Genomic DNA, 10,011 nt, shown 5'->3' with positions numbered 1-10,011 from the left:
GTCTATCCTCATAGGAAAGATTTCTGATACATGGGATCAACTTTTTCATCCTCCTCTGTACTTTTTCCAGTGCATTTATATCCATTCTGTAACATGGTGACCAGAACTGTGCAGTATAATCTAAATGAGACCTAACCAAGGATATATAGAGTTGAAGAACAACCTGAGGATTTCTGTTATTTATACTTCTTGATATGAAGCCAAGGATTCTGTTAGCTTTATTGTGAACACTTGTGCACTGTTGTCTTGGTTTCAGAGTACTGCTAACGAGAACTCCTAAATCTTTTTTGCAGTCAGTAGTATTAAGATCTACACTATTCAGTTTATAAGTGGCATGGTTATTGTCCTGTCCAGCATTTAGAACTTTGCATTTGTCTATATTAAACTGCATCTGCCACTTCTCCAACCACTGCATCAGTCTATTCAAATCATCCTGGAGTGCACTAATGTCCTCATTAGAATGAATTGGACAGCCTATTTTGGTGTCATCAGCAAATTTGCTTATGTCGCTATTTATTCCCTCATCTATGTCGTTTATGTAAATTGTGAACAACAAAGGGCCCAACACTGACCCCTGCGGAACACCATTTGTGACGTGCCCCCATTTTGATTTCTCCCCATTTATGCAAACTCTCTGCTGCCTATTTGCCAACAATACCTCTTCCCAGGAAAAATTTTCTCCTCCTATTCCGTGTGGCTTAAGTTTCCTCAACAGCCTCTGATGTGGAACTCTATCGAAAGCCTTACTGAAGTCCATATACACAATATCATATTCATTACCATGATCTACCTTCTCACACACCTTAGTGAAAAAAGTTAGTAAATTCGTAAGACAGGAACGCCCCTTAGTAAAACCGTGTTGAGATTCATTTATCAGTTTATGCCTTTCAAGATGGCTATGAATTGCCATGCCAATTATTGATTCCATAAATTTTCTCACTATTGAGGTAAGGCTTATTGGTCTATAGTTTAAAGCTAAGGACCTATCACCTGCCTTGTAAATAGGTATTACATTTGCCATTTTCCACTTATCAGGAACTATGCCAGTGTGTAGTGATATGTTAAAAAGATTAGCCAAAGGTTTGCTAAGTTCCTCTTTACATTCCTTTAAAACCCTTGCAAACAACTCATCAGGACCTGGGGGTTTGTTAGGTTTTAATTTCTTTATTTGTCTGAGGACCATGTCACTAGTTACTGCAGTCGTGCATAGTTTATTATCGTCCTGTTCTACATAATTTGTTATTTCTGGAATTTCGCTAGTATCTTCCTGGGTAAAAACTGAGAGGAAGTAGGTATTGAAAATTTCACACATATCCTTATCACTTTCAGTGATCTGACCTGAACAACTCTTAAGTGGGCCTATTTTGTCTCTAATCTTATTTCTGTATACCTGAAAGAACCCAAAAGGGTTCTTTCAGGTATACAGTTCCAGTTGCTGACTTGATTGACCAGGCTGTTATTGCAAGCTGTATGCATCCAGTGTATGCACCACAGTATGACTGATAAGGAACTGACTTTAGGAACTTAATCCAGAACTACGTTACAGACAGCTAGGGGTTTGTTGGTCCCTTTTGTACTTCCCTTGCTCTGCACCCCCTTAAGAACATAAGAAAGAAGGAACACTGCAGCAGGCCTACTGGCCCATGCAAGGCAGGTCCATGTCACCCTCCGGCTTAGGCCAGTGACCCACCCAGCCAGGTCACATCCACTTAAGGAAGGAGCACGGCGTCAGACCTATTAGCACAAGCTAGTCAGGTCCAACTCACACCCGCTCATGTATTTATCTAACCTATTTTTAAAACTACACAATGTTTTAGCTTCTATGACTGTACACAGGAGTTCCACTCATTCACACCTCTGTTACCAAATCAGTGCTCTCCTATATCCTTCCTGAATCTGAATTTTTCCAACTTGAAACCATTGCTGCAAGTCCTGTCTTGGCTAGATATTTTCCGCATGCCATTTACATCCCCTTTATTTATTCCTGATTTCCATTTATACACCTCAATCATATCCCCCTAATTCTACACCTTTCTAGAGAGTGCAGATTCAGGGCCCTCAGTCTATGCTCATGGGATCAACTTTATCATCCACCTCTGTACATTTTCCAGTGCATTTATATCCATTCTGTAATACAGTAATCAGACATCTTTGAAATATTTGAAATTTCCTTGAGCTTTTGAAGAAATAAGATGTCTTTGAAATGTCAGAATAAATAAATAATGTCATTGACATTTCATTGCCTGTATTAATAAAATGTTTTCCTAAAAAGGAAAGAAGCCTGATAGAGCATCCACAGCCTGTAGAGTGCATATTGTAATGTCATAAGTCACTGTCAACACTTTAGTAAGGTTTTAGTATATCATTAATGTGTTTACAGGATGCTTGTAGCATTGACTGAAGGAAGCTGTGGGAGTCATTGCTTTTGCTTGTTAGTCCAACTCTACTTGATTTACATCAAGAACTCTAGTGTGGGATCATATCCTTTTAGTTAAGTGCGAGGAAGGTGCAGGAGCACCAGCACATTAGATAGCCAAGGGGGGTTAGGAGAGACAGGTCAGAGGTCTGTCCAGGCTCGAGTAAATACACAGTGCAGAGAGCAACCCAGCCACACAAAGGTGGACAAATATATAAGATTGAATAGTAAGTCCTTTAGTTTACCTTTTTTGGTATAATTTCTTCTCAACTTTATTATGTAATAACATATAGACTTAAAAGACAGGGTAAATTAGAGGAGCCCATTGTACCTGTGTACAGTATTATACAGTGGACCCCTGCTTAATGATCACCTCCCAATGCGACCAATTATGTAAGTGTATTTATGTAAGTGCGTTTGTACGTGTATGTTTGGGGGTCTGAAATGGACTAATCTACTTCACAATATTCCTTATGGGAACAAATTCGGTCAGTACTGGCACCTGAACATACTTCTGGAATGAAAAAATATCGTTAACCGGGGGTCCACTGTATGTAGTAAATGTTAATTCTATTTTTGTAATTCTCCTTATAATTGAGGTATTTTGATTAAATGTATAAATAAACTGTAATATGTGAGAGGGGTTAAGCAAAGTGCTTAGTGTTGAAATTTAACAAGTGATTACTCCATCAGTTCAGGGGTAGATTTTTATTCTAGTACGTATTGGCTTTTAAATAAATTTGAAGTCGATAAGTAATTTTGGGGAAAGGCCAGGTATTGGTCTGACGACAACAGGTTCAACACTAGGTCAAAGGTCCACTACTTTAGATTTAAGTTCCTGATTGTGAATTTAACTCTTGGTTAAAAATGTAAAATTAAAGCATGAAAGCTGTTTTTTATTATAAGATACAGACTTAAATAGAAAACACTTACTTGTTGTGTGTTCAGAATTACGTGCTCTATTGAAACTCGTGTAGATCTACATGATTGGTGCCTGTGTCGCTTACACAGATCGTTTGACCTTTTCAGTGTCAGGACCACAGAAATTAACCCTTTCACTGTCTCTTACGTAGAGCTACGTTATGGATGCCACTATTGCTCTCACAGATCTGTGTTTTAGCTCATCTCCCTCACATAAGCTGTGAGTGGTAAATTTTGGCCTAGATATGAGAGAATGGGGGTGTGCAATGAGTGTGCATAGTACAGTATAAGAAAAAATTTTGCCACACCTGGTACATGATGGGAAAAGCAGACCTCTGACCTTGTGTTTGGTTTAAAATACAGTGGACCCCCAGATTTCGTCCAGTGCGGAAATTGTACAATCCAGATTTTTTTTTTTTTTTAACAAGTCGGCCATCTCCCACCGAGGCAGGGTGACCCAAAAAGAAAGAAAATCCCCAAAAAGAAAATACTTTCATCATCATTCAACACTTTCACCACACTCACACATAATCACTGTTTTTGCAGAGGTGCTCAGAATACAACAGTTTAGAAGCATATACGTATAAAGATACACAACATATCCCTCCAAACTGCCAATATCCCAAACCCCTCCTTTAAAGTGCAGGCATTGTACTTCCCATTTCCAGGACTCAAGTCCGGCTATATAAAATAACCGGTTTCCCTGAATCCCTTCACTAAATATTACCCTGCTCACACTCCAACAGATCGTCAGGTCCCAAATACCATTCGTCTCCATTCACTCCTATCTAAAACGCTCGTGCATGCTTGCTGGAAGTCCAAGCTCCTTGCCCACAACACCTCCTTTACCCCCTCCCTCCAACCTTTTCGAGGGCGACCCTTACCCTACTTCCTTCCCCTACAGATTTATACGCTCTCCATGTCATTCTACTTTGATCCATTCTCTCTAAATGACCAAACCACCTCAACAACCCCTCTTCAGCCCTCTGACTAATACTTTTATTAACTCCACACCTTCTCCTAATTTCCACACTCCGAATTTTCTGCATAATATTTACACCACACATTGCCCTTAGACAGGACATCTCCACTGCCTCCAACCGCCTCCTCGCTGCTGCATTTACAACCCAAGCTTCACACCCATATAAGAGTGTTGGTACTACTATACTTTCATACATTCCCTTCTTTACCTCCATAGATAACGTTTTTTGCCTCCACATATACCTCAATGCACCACTCACCTTTTTGCCTTCATCAATTCTATGATGAACCTCATCATTCATAAATCCATCCGCCGACACGTCAACTCCCAAATATCTGAAAAAAATCACTTTTTCCTCACTCCTCCTCCCCAATTTGATATCCAATTTTTCTTTATCTAAATCATTTGATACCCTCATCACCTTACTCTTTTCTATGTTCACTTTCAACTTTCTACCTTTACACACACTCCCAAACTCATCCACTAACCTTTGCAATTTTTCTTTAGAATCTCCCATAAGCACAGTATCATCAGCAAAAAGTAACTGTGTCAATTCCCATTTTGTATTTGATTCCCCATAATTTAATCCCACCCCTCTCCCGAACACCCTAGCATTTACTTCTTTTACAACCCCATCTATAAATATATTAAACAACCATGGTGACATTACACATCCCTGTCTAAGACCTACTTTTACCAGGAAGTAGTCTCCCTCTCTTCTACACACCCTAACCTGAGCCTCACTATCCTCATAAAAACTCTTTACAGCATTTAGTAACTTACCACCTATTCCATATACTTGCAACATCTGCCACATTGCTCCCCTATCCACTCTATCATATGCCTTTTCTAAATCCATAAATGCAATAAAAACTTCCCTACCTTTATCTAAATACTGTTCACATATATGCTTCAATGTAAACACTTGATCTACACATCCCCTACCCACTCTAAAACCTCCTTGCTCATCCGCAATCCTACATTCTGTCTTACCTCTAATTCTTTCAATAATAACCCTACCGTACACTTTTCCTGGTATACTCAGTAAACTTATTCCTCTATAATTTTTACAATCTCTTTTGTCCCCCTTCCCTTTATATAAAGGGACTATACATGCTCTCTGCCAATCCCTAGGTACCTTCCCCTCTTTCATACATTTATTAAACAAAAATACCAACCACTCCAACACTATATCCCCCCCTGCTTTTAACATTTCTGTCATGATCCCATCAGTTCCAGCTGCTTTACCCCCTTTCATTCTACGTAATGCCTCACGCACCTCCCCCACACTCACATCCTGCTCTTCTTCACTCCTAAAAGATGTTATACCTCCCTGGCCAGTGCATGAAATTACCGCCTCCCTTTCTTCATCGACATTTAAAAGTTCCTCAAAATATTCTCGCCATCTACCCAATACCTCCATCTCCCCATCTACTAACTCCCCTACTCTGTTTTTAACTGACAAATCCATTCGTTCCCTAGGCTTTCTTAATTTAACTCACTCCAAAATTTTTTCTTATTTTCATTAAAATTTCTTGACAGTGCCTCTCCCACTCTATCATCTGCTCTCCTTTTGCACTCTCTCACCACTCTCTTCACCTTTCTTTTACTCTCCATATACTCTACTCTTCTTATAACACTTCTGCTTTGTAAAAACCTCTCATAAGCTACCTTTTTCTCTTTTATCACACCCTTTACTTCATCATTCCACCAATCACTCCTCTTTCCTCCTGCACCCACCCTCCTATAACCACAAACTTCTGCCCCACATTCTAATACTGCATTTTTAAAACTATTCCAACCCTCTTCAACCCCCCCCCCCCACTACTCATACTTGCACCAGCTCACCTTTCTGCCAATAGTTGTTCATATCTCACCCTAACTTCCTCCTCCCTTAGTTTATACACTTTCACCTCCCTCTTACTTGCTGTTGCCATTTTCCTTTTGTCCCATCTACCTCTTACTCTAACTGTAGCTACAACTAAATAATGATCCGATATATCAGTTGCCCCTCTATAAACATGTACATCCTGGAGCCTACCCATCAACCTTTTATCCACCAATACATAATCTAACAAACTACTTTCATTATGTGCTATATCATACCTTGTATATTTATTTATCCTCTTTTTCATAAAATATGTATTACTTATTACCAAATTTCTTTCTACACATAGCTCAATTAACCCTTTCAGGGTCCGTCCCGTAGATCTACGGCTTTACGTTCAGGGTCCAAACCGTAGATCTACGCCATGAGCTCAGCTCACTCTGATAAACTGTGAGTGGTACATTTGGGCCTAGATATGAGAGAATACATCTATGTGGTATGTGTGCACCACATAAAACAGATCCTGCAGCACACTGTGTATAATGAGAGAAAAAAACTGAAATCATGATTTTTCGATTAAAACAGCAACTTTGCAGTGTTTTTTCGTATGTTTTTTATAGTTGTATTTGCGATTTCTTGGTCTCATTTGATAGAATGGAAGACATATTACAGAAATAGAGATGATTTTGATTGGTTTTAGCACTGGAAATGGCTTGAAACTGAGCTCAAAGTAGCGGAAATGTTAAATTTTTGCCGATATTCAAGAGTAAACAAACGACCTCACACATCTAATACACGTCAGCTGGTGGGTCTAATATACATTCACAAATATGGTGATGATATTTATACAATTATTACAGTATTGCATAACAGTAAATCTTCTATTTTTTGGTGTGAATAAAAATTCATTATGTGAATAAAAAATCAAAATGGAATTTATTTGTAAAGCCTCAAAACATAACTAATGAACAGAGGAAATGTTAGTTTAGTGCCAGGAATACCTACATTGTTTATTCTGGACCCTATTTTGAAATTGGAATATTTTGAACTTTGTGTTAAATTGGCCAAATTAACAATTTCCGATCACTTTATTTTGTAGTTGAAACAGTTGACTTGGCGATTTCTTGTGCTCAATCGATAGAATAGAAGTAATACTAGTGAAATAGCTAAGAATTTGGTTGACTGGAATAATGTAATTGGCCTAAAATGGGAGTCAAAGTCGGCAAAATCGCCGATTCGTAAATATCGCTGACACATCAAAATTCGCGAGAGCATAATTTCGTCAATTTTCCATCAAATTTCGTACTTTTTGTTTTACTACCTTCACAAAAAGATTCTCTACCATTTCATAAGAAAAAATAACAAATTTTTTTTTATTTAAATTCTTGGACACTGGTGCGTGACTCCAGATTTGGGCCTTGGACCCTGAAAGGGTTAAGCCACTAGGACCAGCTTGAGAGTCACTGGACCTCTGTCGCACAACATATCTGTCCATAGAGGCCTGTACCTCCCGTTCCCTTATGACATTCCTAAAGTGTTTCACAACATTGTCAGTGTCACAATTAAACACTTGTTCAGGTTTCAGTTCTTCACTGTCTATGTACTCCTTGAATTCCTGCACATATTTTTCAGCTGCTTTTTGGTCCAAACTGGCAGCCTCACCATGCCTTATCACACTATGTATGCCACTACGATTCTTAAATCTCTCAAACCAACCTTTGCTGGCCTTAAATTCACTCACATCACCACTAGTTGCTGGCATTTTTCTAATTAAATCGTCATGCAACTTCCTAGCCTTTTCACATATGATCGCTTGAGAGATGCTATCTCCTGCTATCTGTTTTTCGTTTATCCACACCAATAACAGTCTCTCAACATCTTCTATCACTTGCGATCTCAGTTTCGAAAACATAGTTGCACCTTTGGCAAGAACAGCTTCCTTGATTGCCGTTTTCTTGGCCACAATAGTAGCGATGGTTGATTGGGGTTTTGTGTACAACCTGGCCAGCTCGGAGACACGCACTCCACTTTCATACTTAGCAATGATCTCTTTCTTCATATCCATAGTAATTCTCACCCTTTTTGCTGTAGGGTTGGCACTAGAAGCTTTCTTGGGGCCCATGGTGACTTATTTTGCAGGTGCAATCACTAAAAAGGCTGTGATAATATGAAATGTTCCGATTGTATGCTTGGAAGCGACCGCGGTGGCTGGCTGGCTTGTAAACACTGGCCAGAAGTGGACGCGTCTCAGACGGAACGAATAGTGTTGGTCGAGTTTTTTAGCGCTAATCGAGGCAAAATTTTTGCGTTAAAATGTATCGCTAGTCAGATTTATCGTTAATCGATGCCATCGCTGGTAGAGCAGGGAGACTAATGTTCACTCCAGCATAAACAAAGTCACACTGACGATGTGTCAACCACTCCCTCGTATTTTTGTACAATTTCCTTCTTCAATTATATCGTATTTATTATTATTATTATTATTATTATTATTATTATTATTATTATTATTATTATTATTATTATTATTATTATTATTACTATTGTTATTATTAGCTGTAGCAGAAATGTTTAATTCTTTTCAGTGTTCAAGAGTAAACACATGATGCCACTGTCTAATACCTTTCCTAATAGCCATTCCAATATACAGTGGACCCCCGGTTAACGATATTTTTTCACTCCAGAAGTATGTTCAGGTGCCAGTACTGACCGAATTTGTTCCCATAAGAAATATTGTGAAGTAGATTAGTCCATTTCAGACCCCCAAACATACACGTACAAACGCACTTACATAAATACACTTACATAATTGGTCACATTCGGAGGTAATCGTTATCCGGGGGTCCACTGTACAGTCATGAATGGGTTTACATTATTTATACTGTAGTTTAATAGCAAATAATGAACAAACAAAACACTCGCCACACTGAGTGGTGGGAGGGCTGGCTGCCAGTTGCGGGGGTCGGAGGGAGGGTAGTAGGGACTTGCAGGTGGCGGGAAACTTAAATATGATTTGGCGGCTGGGAATTTGGTGGCTGGGGATTTGGCGGTTGGGAATTCGCAAATGTGTGAAGCCTGTGAAAGTTGAAAACGTGAATGTTGAGGGAGACCTGTAAATACAGTGGACCCCCGCATAGCGACTTTAATCCGTGCAAGAGGGCTGATTGTTATGCGAAATGATCGGTATGCGAATGAATTTTCCCCATAAGAAATAATGGAAATCAAATTAATCCGTGCAAGACACCCAAAAGTATGAAAAAAAATTTTTTACCACATGAAATATACATTTTCCTACACAAAGAGAAGGATACATGCACAATAGTAGAGTAGTACATGCACAATATATATTGTGCATGTACTACTCTACTAAATGAAGAATAAATGACACTTACCTTAATTGAAGATGCAGCAATGACTGATGAGACACTGTGTCCTGGGAGTGCCTTTTCCTCCTGAGTACTGTAGGTCCTGTTTGGCATTTTCTTCCAGAACAGGCCTTATCACACTGTGTATGCCACTACGATTCTTAACCCTTTCAGGGTTAAGAATCGTAGTGGCATAGATCTACGGCTTTACGGTGAGTGTCCAAACCGTAGATCTACGCCATGAGCTCAGCTCACTCTGATAAACTGTGAGTGGTACATTTGGGCCTAGATATGAGAGAATACATCTATGTGGTATGTGTGCACCACATAAAACAGATCCTGCAGCACACTGTGTATAATGAGAAAAAACTGAAATCATGATTTTTGATTAAAACAGCGACTTTGCAGTGTTTTTAGTATGTTTTTTATAGTTGTATTTGCGATTTCTTGGTCTCATTTGATAGAATGGAAGACATATTACAGAAATAGAGATGATTTT

This window comes from Cherax quadricarinatus, unplaced genomic scaffold (genome assembly GCF_038502225.1).
Source record: "Cherax quadricarinatus isolate ZL_2023a unplaced genomic scaffold, ASM3850222v1 Contig2560, whole genome shotgun sequence".
Lineage (NCBI taxonomy): Eukaryota > Metazoa > Arthropoda > Malacostraca > Decapoda > Parastacidae > Cherax > Cherax quadricarinatus.
The sequence above is the reverse complement of the archived record's forward strand: the minus strand, read 5'-3'. Positions refer to the sequence as shown.